The sequence below is a fragment of the Mustela nivalis genome (assembly GCF_964662115.1).
Source record: "Mustela nivalis genome assembly, chromosome: 7".
Taxonomy (NCBI): Eukaryota; Metazoa; Chordata; class Mammalia; order Carnivora; family Mustelidae; genus Mustela; species Mustela nivalis.
Genome location: NC_139026.1, coordinates 124,009,050 through 124,022,118, shown reverse-complemented (window position 1 = coordinate 124,022,118; position 13,069 = coordinate 124,009,050). Strand labels below are relative to the sequence as shown.

General features: G+C 38.3%; 1 protein-coding gene across 3 annotated transcripts in view; it reads right to left on the bottom strand.

The window, feature by feature from the left end:
* Positions 1–13,069, bottom strand: part of HSPA14 (heat shock protein family A (Hsp70) member 14) — a gene marked incomplete at its 5' end in the record, with an annotated part of 39,229 nt that overhangs the window by 6,962 nt on the left and 19,198 nt on the right. The window lies entirely within an intron of this gene.

Sequence of the window (13,069 nt, the reverse complement as noted above, 5' to 3'; positions counted from 1 at the left end):
GCTTCCAATCAGCTTGTTTCTTCAATCCTCCTCTTTGGGACACTGATGGTCTTGGCACACTCTCAGCTACTGAGAGCCACTAAGAACAAAGATGGCAGCTTAGGCATACAGATTTGAGAGGCAACCAGAAGCTTGGGGCTGGGGTGATTGATAAAGTTAATTTCTTATGTAAGACCAGTGTGTCAAGACTGGAAGATGTGGTAGTTATATGTAATGCACAGAAACCAACATGGAGAGTCAACATATATATTCCAAACAAAATAACTTCTCAAAAACTGATCTTAATGAGACAAAGGTAAGTGATTTTCCCAGTACAGTTTATAACAATAAGGCTGCTTGCTGGAGTCAGCAGAGTAATGTGTGAATAAAGAGAATCTCAACAGAGGTATAGAAAATATAAAAAAAAAAAAAAACAACAACAACCCAAATCACAGAACTGAAGAATATAATAACTGAACTGAAAAATTCAGTAGAGAGGTTAAACAGCACATTTCATGAAGGAAAAGAAAGGATTCATAATCTCAGGACAGGACAGAGGAATTCATCTAAAGATAGGAGTAAAAAGAAAAAAGAATGAAAAAGAATTAAGATGGCTTAAGGAACTTATGGGACAGTAGTAAGTATACTAATGCACATACTATATAAGTCCCAGAAAGAGAAGAGAAAAAAAGGGGCAGAATGCATATTAAAAGAAATAATGGTTAAAAGTTACCTAACCCGGGGAAACAAACAGATATCCAGATCCAGTAAGTCCCCAAATTACCAAGTAAGATGTATAAAGGGACCTACACTGAGAAACATTGTAATTATAGTGTTAATGGGTCGGTCACATGGGTGGATCAGTTGGTTAAGCATCCCTCTCGATTTCAGCTCAGGTCATGATCTCAGGATCATGAGACTGAGCCCAGCATCAGCCTCACGGCTGGGCATGGAGCCTACTTAAGATGCTCTCTCTCAGGGCACCTGGGTGGCTCAGTGGGTTAAAGCCTCTGCCTTCAGCTCAGGTCATGATCCCAGAGTCCTGGGATCAAGCCCCACATCGGGCTCTCTGCTCAGCGGGGAGCCTGCTTCCTTTTCTCTCTCTCTGCCTGCCTCTCTGCCTACATGTGATCTCTTGTCTGTCAAATAAATAAATAAAATCTTTAAAAAAAAAATTCTCTCCCTTTCCCTATGCCCACCCACCTGCTCCCCTCTTAAAAAAAAAAAAAAGCATCAAGAGTTAAAGACAGAATCTCAAAGACAGCAAGAGAAATGCAACTTGTTACATACAAGTGACCCTCTCGTAAGATGATAAGCAGATATTCCAACAGAAATCTTACAAACTAGATGTGAGCTATCCTAACTGCTGAAAGAAAAAACCTGTCAGCCAAGAATACTCTACTCAAAGCTATCCTGCAGAACTGATGGAGAGATGTGTTTTACACACCAATGAAAGCTGATGGAGTTTACCAGACTGAGCAATGTTCAATGGAGTTCTTCAAGGATGCTAATTAGTAACTTGAAAACATATGAAACTGTAAAACTCACTGGTAAAGGTAAATATATACAGTTGACCCTTGAATAATTCAAAGGTCAAGGACACTTATTCCCTGCATAGTTGAAAATCCATGTATAATGTCTGACTACCCCAAAACTTAGCTATTAATAGCCTACTGTTGACCAGAAGCCTTATCAATAACAGTCAATAAACACATATTTTATATGTTATATGTAATATATACTGTATTCTTACAATAAAGTAAGCTAGAGAATAAAATGTCAAGAAAACCATGAAGAAAAGAAAATCCATTTAAAGTACTTTACTGTATTTATTGAAGAAAAAATCCATTTATGAGCAGATCTGTGCAATTCAACCTGTGTTGTTCACAAGTCAACTGTAGTTAAATTCAGAATACTCTAATATTGTAATAGTGGGGGTGAGCACTCTAGCATAAAGGCTAAAAGAAAAAAAACATTAAAATGATGATAAGTACAATAATTAATGGATACACAAAACAAAAGACATAAATTATGACATCAAAAACAAAATGTGAAAAAGAGGAGTGTAAAAATGTAGAGCTTTGGTATGTGTTCGAAGTTAAGCTGTATCGGTTTCAAATAGGCTATTATAAGATGTTTTATATAAGCTTCATGGTAACCATAAAGCAAAAACCAATAATAGATACAACAAAAGATAAAAAGAAAGATATCAAAGCACATTACTATGCAAAAAAAATCAACAAATCACAAAGGAAGAAGGAATAAAGGAGCACATGAACTATAAAACCAAAAATTAGCAAAATGGTTAGAGTAAGTTTATGCTAATCAAAAATTATTTTTTGTACCCTAACAACAAATTATTGGAAAGAGAAATTAAGAAGACAATCCTATTCACAACAGCAAAAAAAGAATAAAAGACTTAGGAATAAATTTAACCAAGGAAGTGAATGATTTATACACTAAAAACTATAAAGATATTCATGAAAGAAATTGAAGAAGACATGAGTAAGTTGAAAGATATTCCATGTTCATGGAATGAAAAAATTAATTTTGTTAAAACGCCCATACTACCCAAAGTGATCTAGAGATTCAATGCAATCCTATCAAAATTCCAATAGCATTTCTCACAGAAACAGGAAAGACAATCCTAAAATCTATATTGAACCACAAAAGACCCAAACAGCCAAAGCAATCATTAGAAAGAACAAAGTTGGAGCATCATGCTTCCCGATTTCAAAACGTATTACAAAGCTATAGTAATCAGAACAGAATGGTACTGGCACAGAAGCAGACACACAGATCAACAGAACGGAGAGCCCAGAAAAAACCCATGCTTAAATGGTCAATTAACTTTCAATGAAGGAACTAAGAATATACAACATGACCCTGAGATCATATAAGGACAATCTCCTTAGTAAGTGGTGTGGGTGAAAGTGGATATCCACAGGCAAAAGAATAAAACTGTATCATTATGTTATACCATATACACAAATTAATTCAAACTGAAGACTTGAATTAAGACCCAAAATTATAAAACTCCTAGAACAAAACAGGGGGTAAGCTCCTGGACATTATTAGTCTTAGTAGTGAATTTTTTTGCATTTGACACCCAAAGCAAAAACAATAAAACCAAAGATAAATAACAGTAAACTAAAAAGCTACTGAACAACAAAGGAAACCATCACCAAAGTGGAAAGGCAACCTGGAAAAGGGGAAAAATATTTGCAAACTACATATCTGAAAAGGGGTTAATATGCAAAATATACAAGGAAGTCATAAACTCAAAAGCAAAAAAACCGAGCAACCTAATTAAAAAGTGGGTAAAGGACTTAAATAGACATTTTTCTGAAGAAGATATACAGGTGGCTAACAGACACATGCAAAGATGCTCAACATCACTCATCATAAGGCAAATGCAAATCAAAACCACAATGAGATGTCACCTCACCCTTGTTAGGGTGGCTCTCATCAAAAACACAAAAGAGAACACATATTGGCAAAAATATAGACGAAAGGGAACCCTTGTACACTGCTGGGAATGTGAAATAATAGAGCCACTATGGAAAACAGTACGGAAATTCGTCAAGACATTAAAAACAGAATTGCCATATGATCCAGCAATCCCATTTCTGAGTATATATTCAAAAGAAATGAAGTCACTATCTCAAAGAGGTATGTGTATGCTCATGTTCATTATAGCATTATTCACAATACCCAACATATGAAAATATCCTAAGTGTCTGGGGATGGATGAATGGATGAAGATGTGGCATATGCATATAGACACAATGCAATATTATTCAGTCTTAAAAAAGAAAGAAATCCTGTCATTTGCCACAACATGCATAAATCTTGAAGGCATTATGCAAGGTGAAATAAGCTAGACAGAGAAAGACAAATATGGCATAGTGTCACTTATATGTGGAATCTAAAAAAAGAAAAAATGTCAAACTCATAGAAACAGAAGGTAGAAAAGTGGCTGGAGCTACGTGGTGAGGGAAATAGGGAGAGGTTGATAAAACGGTAAAAAATTTCAGTTGTACGTGAATAAGATCTGAGGATCCATTATATATATAACATGGTGATTATAGTTGATAATATTGTACTGTGCAATTGAGATTTGCTAAGAAAGCAAGCTTAAGTGTTTTCACCTCTGACCCAAAAAGGTAAAAATACAGGGTGACAGATGTGTTAATTAACTCCATGGTGGGAACCCTATCACAATGTATACGTGTATCTAATCCTACCTGTAACTATAAATACTTTACAATTTTATTTGTCAATTATAATTCAATAAAGTGGAATAAAACTGCTCCTTTATAAAGACCTGAATTTCTTCATTTATACATTTAGCACTTACATCTCCATAGGTACATAGGATATTGAATAAATAGGTAGCCCAAGAAGGGAAACCATCAATAATCACTTCTTTTTTTTTTTAAAGATTTTATTTACTTATTTTTACACAGATCACAGAGATCACAGAGATTTATAGAGATCACAGGCAGAGAGGCAGGCAGAGAGAGAGGAGGAAGCAGGCTCCCCGCTGAGCAGAGAGCCCGATGTGGGGCTCGATCCCAGGACCCTGAGATCGTGACCTGAGCTGAAGGCAGAGGCTTTAACCCACTGAGCCACCCAGGTGCCCCCAATATTCACTTCTTATTTCACAGTCTTTTTATGGATATTCTCAAAGCTCAATGTGTTAGAGAAAATGACCAACTGATGAAAACCAGGCCTCTCTAACATTAGGTGTGAAATGAGGAGTAATATCGTACTGATCTTCAGGTGAGGGCATGAGGAACATCAGCTGAGTGAAAAAGAAAAAAGGAAAAGCAGGTTTGCCCTGGCAAAGTTCCCTAAGACCTCCCTAAATGTCTGTTTTGGAGGTAAGTAAAATAAAAATCTTCTCTAAAATTTTACGATCCCGGGACGCCTGGGTGGCTCAGCTGGTTGGACGACTGCCTTCGGCTCAGGTCATGATCCCGGAGTCCCGGGATCGAATACCGCATCAGGCGCCCAGCTCCATGGGGAGTCTGCTTCTCCCTCTGACCTTCTCCTCACTCATGCTTTTTCTCACTGTCTCTCTCTCAAATAAATAAATAAAATAAAAAGATTTTACAATTTTATGATCCCATGTAAATACCATGAGGATAAGAATGTAGAATACGTCCCTCAAATTTCTCACAGTCAACATCACAAAGCTTTATCAAGAAGCAATTAAGTGATGCTATGCAAAAAACCCCAACAAAACAAAAAACTAAAAAGTCTTGGCTTTTGGAATTTTCATTTAAAAAAGTGAAAAAAATAACAATGTGTTACCATTAATGCTGACAGTAACCAAGTTTTAATTTAAATAAATTCTTTAAAGATCTAGTCTGTACTATAAGATTTCTTTTGTGATTTAAAATTTAATAGAATAGGGGCGCCTGGGTGGCTCAGTGGGTTAAAGCCTCTGCCTTCAGCTCAGGTCACGATCTCAGGGTCCTGGGATTGAGCCCCACATCGGGCTCTCTGCTCAGCGGGGAGCCTACTTCCTCCTCTCTCTCTCTCTGCCTGCCTCTCTGCCTACTTGTCATCTCTGTCTGTCAAATAAATAAATAAAATCTTTAAAAATAAATAAATAAATAAATGAATGAATAAAATTTAATAGGATATACATATATTGAACATAAATAACTTACTAAATAACATACTAAACATAAATAACATACTAAAGGATTTTCAGATATAACTTTCACAGTAATTTCATAAAACTGCTGTTAAAAAAAAAAAATCAAACCATCTTACCTACCTGGGTATTAAAAACATGAATCTAAACAACAAAAAAGGAAAAATATATTACAGATTATTCTAAAAATACAGAAAATAATAAAATCTATCAAAGCTTACTGAATAAAACCAAAACTATTAAGAAATGAAACTGTAGTTAATTTTTTTACTACAGAAAAAAATGAAAAAATAAATTGGCATTCAATATAAGGATTTAGAAAAATAACGAAAGTGTCCTGGAAAGACTGGAAGAAATAAGGAGAAAATCAGAAATAAATCAGTTAGAAAAGAAAAAAAAAGACTTAAAAAAAATCTTAAGTTTTTTGGGGGTAGTAGTGGCAGGAATTAGAGCCAAAAAATAAAAAACAAACAAAAAAATCTGTCAAGCTTAGCAAAGGAAAAGGAAACTATATGCACAAATGCATATATATATATATGCACACAAACACACACGCACACACACACACACACACACACACACCAGAATACTATGCAGCCATCAAAAGAAACAAAATCTTGCCATTTGCAGTGACATGGATGAAACTAGAGGGTATTGTGCTGAGCAAAAGAAGTCAATCAGAGAAAGACAATTATCATATGAGCTCTCTGATACGAGGAACTTGAGAGACAGGGTGGGGAATCATGGGGGCTAGGGAAGGAAAAAATGAAACAAATTGGGATTGGGAGGGAGACAAACCATAAAAGACTCTTAATCTCATGAAATAAACTGAGGGTTGCTGGGGCGTGGAGGCTAGGGATAGTGTGGCTGAGTTATGGACCCTGGGAAGGGTATGTGCTATGGTGAGTGCTGTGAAGTGTGTAAGCCTGACGATTCATAGACCTGTAGCTCTGGGGCAAATACTACATTTATATGTTAATTTAAAAAATTAAAGAAATTAAACATTTTTTTAAATAAATAAAATAAAGAATTAGCCTAAAAACAAAAAAAAAAAATTTTTTTTAATCAAAAATAAAAGATACAAATGTAGGGATCTGAAGGGGCACATGCCCACGAAATGTTATAGCAGCAATGTCAAAACTATGGAAAGAACCTAGATGTCCATCAACAGATGAATGGATAAAGAAGATGTGGTATATATGGGGTGCCTAGGTGGCTCAGTAGATTAAGTCTCTACTTGACAAGGGGATCTGGCACACTTTCTTATGCTGAACTTAATTTATAGATATGTAAATCATACCCAAAATCACATTCCCACATTATATGGTTAAATGCTCACTTTAGAATTCTACATGTATCTTAGGAGGAGTTATACTGAATATATATTTAAAAACCACCATAAAAGGTTCCGTCCTTGGTTAAAGAAACATATTTTTTTAAAGATCTTATTTATTTGACACACACACACACACGCACACACACACACACACAGAGAATGCACATGTGCACAATTTGGGGGAGCAGCAGGGGGCAGGGAAAGGGAGGGACAAGTAGATCCCTGCTGAGCAAGGGCTTAATCCCAGGACACTGAAATCATGTCCTGAGCCAAAGTCAGATGCTTAACCGACCAAGCCATCCAGGCACCCCTACAGAAATTTTGTGAGTGGATACTTTTCATGATGAAAATGAAAAAAAAAACAAAAAAAAACAAAAAAAAACAAAAAAACCCAAAATATTACTTCTAGTTAAAGGGTTTTAAAAAAAATTTTTTTAAGATTTTATTTATTTATTTGAGAAAGAGAGAGAGCAAGCATAAGCAGGGGAGGGGCAGAGGGAGAAGCAGACCTTCTGAGCCGGGAGACCAACTCGGGGCTTGATCCCAGAACCCTGGGATCATGACCTGAGCTGAAGGCAGATGCTTAACTGACTGAGCCACCCAGGTGCCAGTCTAAAGGATTTAAGGCTGAATTCTATACCAAACATAACCCAAAATGTAAGATCGGACACTGACATGGTGGAACAGACGAAAAGGGGTTTCAGGTTCCAAATCTGGAGAAATTAGCTGTGAAAGAAACATTAATTACTCAATATTTCTATTTTTCAATTTGCTATTTTTTTCAAGCTGGAATTTAAAATGTAACCTCAGGAATTTGCATTTTTATATTGAGTTCAGATGGGTATTTTCTGGCAGCTGTGTTTTCCTATACCTGACAACTTCATTCACATTCACGGCTGTCCCCTACAACTAACTGCTAGAGCGTGTAACCTCTCCCACATGGTGCCTCCAGCTATGAAGAAAAGGAAGGTAATATTAATCTCTTTCCAAGGAACACTGTGTATGATTACATTACCGTGAAATAAAGTAGAGTTAAAGTACTGGAAGTTTTGGTTTAGAAGGTATTATTCTGAATAAATGAATCAGATATATTGTGGTACTTTTGTCATCTAAGTTCAAGCATTTGAGACAAAAAAGGAATAATGTTCTTATTTCTTTGAGTGTGTCTCAGGAGTTTTTTTTTGTTTGTTTTTGTTTTTGTTTTTGTTTTTAAAGACAAAGAGAGAAGTAGCCTCTGCTTATGAAATTACAACCTCGGACAAGGTAGACCATTAAGGAAGGAGCAGGTCATGCTGCTGGACTCAAAAAGAAGGGAGGTAGGAGCAAGAAAGATGAGAAAAGGACCAAGCCGTGCCACTACCTTATAATATGCTTCTTATCTGAACAATGCTTGAGACTCACCCACACTCCTCACCCTGTCCCTAGACAGAAGCCTTGAGGCCCTACTGATAAACAATGGTTCAGGAGGTGCCACAGACAAGTCATCATGTGGGGAAGAGAGAATGAGCTGGGAGGCCAGTAGCTAAGGCACTTCTATCATTCTTTTTAAAGATTTTATTTATTTATTTGAGACAGAGAAAGAGAAAAGAGCAGGGGAGAAGGCAATGGGAGAGGAAGAGGGAGGAGACTACCCAATGGGCAGGGAGCCAGACATGGGGCTCGATCCCAGGACCCTGAGATCATGACCTGAGCCAAAGGCAGACATTTAATTGAGTCACTCAGGGTCCCTCTAAGGCACTTCTTAGACCAATGAAACCAAAAAGCAGAACCATTCTCCTTTAAAGTATCTGATATCAAAACGGGTTACTTTTTTCGGGTTAAGGTAGAGAACCCCGAAACAGACCATTTACTCTTTCCCGCTAAGCATAAATAAGGTGAAAATAATAAATTATCACAGAAAATTAATATACTAAAAGAATAATTCTTTATAACGAAGTGAGATCTATCTCAGGAATACTGTTCCACATTAGGAAAGTATCAATAATTTATCACACAACTTAAAGACAAATATAAAGGAAACCATAAGCCTGCCTTGGAGGTGTCCAAAAAATACATTTGTAAAGACTCACCACCTATTTCGTATTAATACAGGAAATGTTAGGAAAAAGAGAATGCTCAATATGAGAAAGAAAATCTATTTCTTTCTTTCTTTTTTTTCCTCAAGATTCTATTCATTTACTTGTTAGAGCAAGCACAAGCAGAGAGAAGCAGGCAGAGTGCTCCCTGCTCAATGCAATGTGGGACTCGATCCTAGAACCCTGGAATCATGACCTGAGACAAAGGTAGATGCTTAGCTGACTGAACCACCCAGGCGCCCGAACTATTTCTTCCCAATTACAGTAATCACATTTTTTGTTAAAAGGCTAATAAAATATTCCTCTAAAAAAGAGAAAAAAGAACAAAGTTCTGACCAACACAACCGAATATATATAAAAAAGGGAGGGATACATATTTGAGAGAGAAGTATCACCACTCACATATAACCATCTCCCAGAACTCACAGCCCGCCTTAACTACCACTCCATTTTCCCACTGCTCTTACAGCAAAACTTCTCAAGAGAGTTCTTTGTACTATTTATATTTAACTCACTCCAGTAGCGTGTTTCTCTCCATTACTCCACTAACACCAACCAGGTAAGCTCAGTGGTCAGTCCTCGGGCCTCACCTGCTGGGCCTCTAGCGGCACAGGGCAGGTGATCTTTCCCTCTCTAATGTGGACAATTTTACTGGTCTCCTGGTTTTCATGGCTCCTCACTAGCTAGTCCTAAATCCCATGCTACATCCCCTTGTGGTATGTGAATGTCCAGAGGCCCTGGATCCTGTCCGGAGGTCTCTTCTCTGTTGTGGCTCTATTTCACGCAGGCACAGCTCTAAGCGGCACAAAGGCACTGGCGAAGGTAGATCTCCAGCTCAGAACTCTCTCCTAAAATGTGGACTCACATCCAGCCACACTGTCCTCCTGCCCCTGCAGCCAGAGGCATCCATGCTGTGTTCTGATTCAGTCCCTAGCTCCCTTACCACTCTCTCCCTGGTCCACTCAGTTCCACCCACTACCCTCACTGCTGCCCCTCACACAACAAGCTTCTGGCACATTGCTGTTCCCTATGTCTGGGAAACTGGCAGATAGGCACACAGCTGGTTCCGCCACTTCATTCAGGTCTCATCAAAAGCCATCTCCTTCTATGGGTCTCTTATCTGAAAAATCACCCTTGGTCACTAGCTATGCCCTATCCTGCTTCATTGTTCTTTATAACAGTTATCTTAACTGGGCATTATTTTCTTTGTATGTTCCTTTATACATTACCTGAATATTTCTACTAGAATGTAAGTTCTATGAAGACAAAGACTTCATTACATTTAGTGTTGTATCCCAAGTGCCTAGAACCTACTTACACAGAATGGGCGTGCTCAGTAATGAGTTGTGGATTGATGAGTAAATTAATTTGAATGCATTTCTAGGAAATTCAGAAGACTCCATGAAAACTTATTAATAGCAAGAATTCATGAAATGGCAAAAATATAGGGGTGCCTGGGTGGCCCAGTTGGTCAAGTGTCTGCCTTAACCCAGGGTCCCAGGGTGTTGGGTTTGAGCCCTGCATCAGGCTCCCTGGTTGGCATGGAGTCTGCTTCTCCCTCTCTCTGCCCCTCACCCTGCTCATGCTCTCTGTCAGATAAATAAATAAAATCTTTTTAAAAAGTGGCAACATATTAGATAAATAAGCAAAATCCAGTAAGTATTCCATTGATCAGTGGAAACAAACTGGAAAATAAAAGTATAAATAACATCTCATTCACAATAGCCATAAATCTGATAGCAAATATAGCAATAATTTAATGTAACTACTAAGAAAACATATAACTGAAAGTACTAGAGAATATCTGAACAGAGAGATACCAACTTCTTGGTCAGGAAAACAATATACTGTAAAGTTCCTACACCATCCCAAATTATTCTACAGTCTTAATGAAACTAACAAAATTATAATAGGATTTTATATAGGAAGCTGAAAAATAATTCTAAAGCTCTCTTGAAAAAGAAGTATAAATAAAGAGAATTTTTTTAAATTGCTATGCTAATAATGATTACCTGAATAATACCTATTCAGAAAGTAAATTGTTTTCTGGTGAGCAATATGGCAATAAATATTAATAATTACTTAATAGTTAATATTAAAAGTTTTAAAATTTGGGATTTACTCCTAAATTTTATTCTAAGGAAGTTTAGGATGTTCATAAAGCTTCAAAGACTTCTTTTTATAAAACCAAAATAATTTCTCCAACTAAAATAAAGAATTGGTTTTATTAATTATGGTATGTCAATACAATCAAATACCATGCAGCTATTAAAATTGCAGCTGTAGAGCCTGGAAGCTTGGTTAAAATGGAGGGATTAATCACATCAACTTATCTATGTGTTCTTCCAAAAGCCCACTAAAATGACAGTAAAGAAATTTAAGACATAAGTGCACTAGGGCAAAATAAATGGGAATGAGATCCTGAGTTTGAGATTTCAACAATTCTGGAAGTTGGGAAAGAGAGGTAACTGTCTTAAAGCAGATGAAGTCGGAGATAACCAAGGAGGAAGCAAGGCGGTCTGACGTACAGAATCCCAGTGTGGCCCAGGCCTTAGAAGCATCAAGGCCCACAGAAGGGAGGCTAAAGCAGAGACATGAAAGCAGGGTGACTGACAGGATACAAGGAGTGACTGGACTCCCCAAAGCCCTCCCCTCACCCAGACAGGGGGCTACCAGCACCTTCTCTCACTCAGGGCTGGAGGTCTGGACCAGTTATGGGATGTGGGCGCGACACTACAGCACCGGCAAGAGCAGGCATGGTGCTGAAAGCAGGGGGAGTAAGGGCAAGTGCGCATATTAAGGAATAGGAATGGTGACGCTCCTGCTCTCTGAAGGCCAGAAACCAGACGTGTCCGTCTTGAGCAAGAGATCAGAGGATTTTTCTGGAAAAAAACAAGTCCAGATGTTAAGGTGAGAAAGGCAGTGAGCACAGCCATGATGAAGAGAGAGCCTGGCTTGCGGAGGCAAGACTGCCCAAGCGCCAGCCCCAGCTCCCCCGCTAATGCGCTTCCCTTCTTTGGAAACCTCTTCGTTTCCTCACCTGAAGATGGAGATCATGGTGCATACCTCACGGTGCTGTTGCGTGGATTAAACGTTTTAAGGCAAGTAAAAGTCCAGTTATTCCCTCCTCCTTCCCTGCAAGAGGATTACACATCCCCACCCATGGCCACTGGCCCGATTGTGCCTCTCTGAGATTCAGCAGACTCCCCGGCCCCACTGTCAGGCCTGGCCCTGTGTCTAGTTTTGGCCAATGGCGTGTACATGCACTGAAGCACATCGTATCAAGGCAGAAGCTTTTTAAAGCCACGCATGTTCTTGCAAGCTCTCTCCTCCTTTCCCCTCTGCCACAAGAAACACATGTCCCAGAGAGCTGCTCCTTTAGCCTGGGCCCTAAAAGGGGAAGCAGGGAGAAGAGAGCCAGAGCCAACAGGCCTACAGCCACCTTCAGCAGCGCACATGAAAAATGAGAAAAGATAGTCTGCTGGAGAAAACCACTGAGATCTGGGGCTTGTTACTGTAAGAAGGTCAACAAACTACAAAGACGACTCTGTTTTTAAGTTCTCAAAAGTCTATACTTTAGAAATATCTGGGGAGTGAATCTTTAACAACATTCTTAATCCTAAGAATATATTTGACCTAAATTCAAGCAACTGAGAATTTTACCACTTGTGATATCTAAATGTCAGGGCTCTATGACCAGTTAATGAAGGAAGAGAACTTACTTGTGCCACACATGACATTTCACTTCATCCTTATAACTAAGAACCGTGTAGAATAAGTTATCATACTCACTTACAAGGTAAGTATTTTCACCCTCCTAATAAGAAGAGTTAGAGAAGGCTCAGGAAATTAAGTGATTTGGAATTAAGTCTACTCTGGAACTACTGGCCATGAGCCTTCCAGTTCAGGTGGGTCTGTCTCCAAAGCCATTCACTTCCCACCACAGCCTCGCTACCATTATACCGTATCTCATTCTCCATGATCCACCCCCAGCCCTCAAGCACTGAGCAC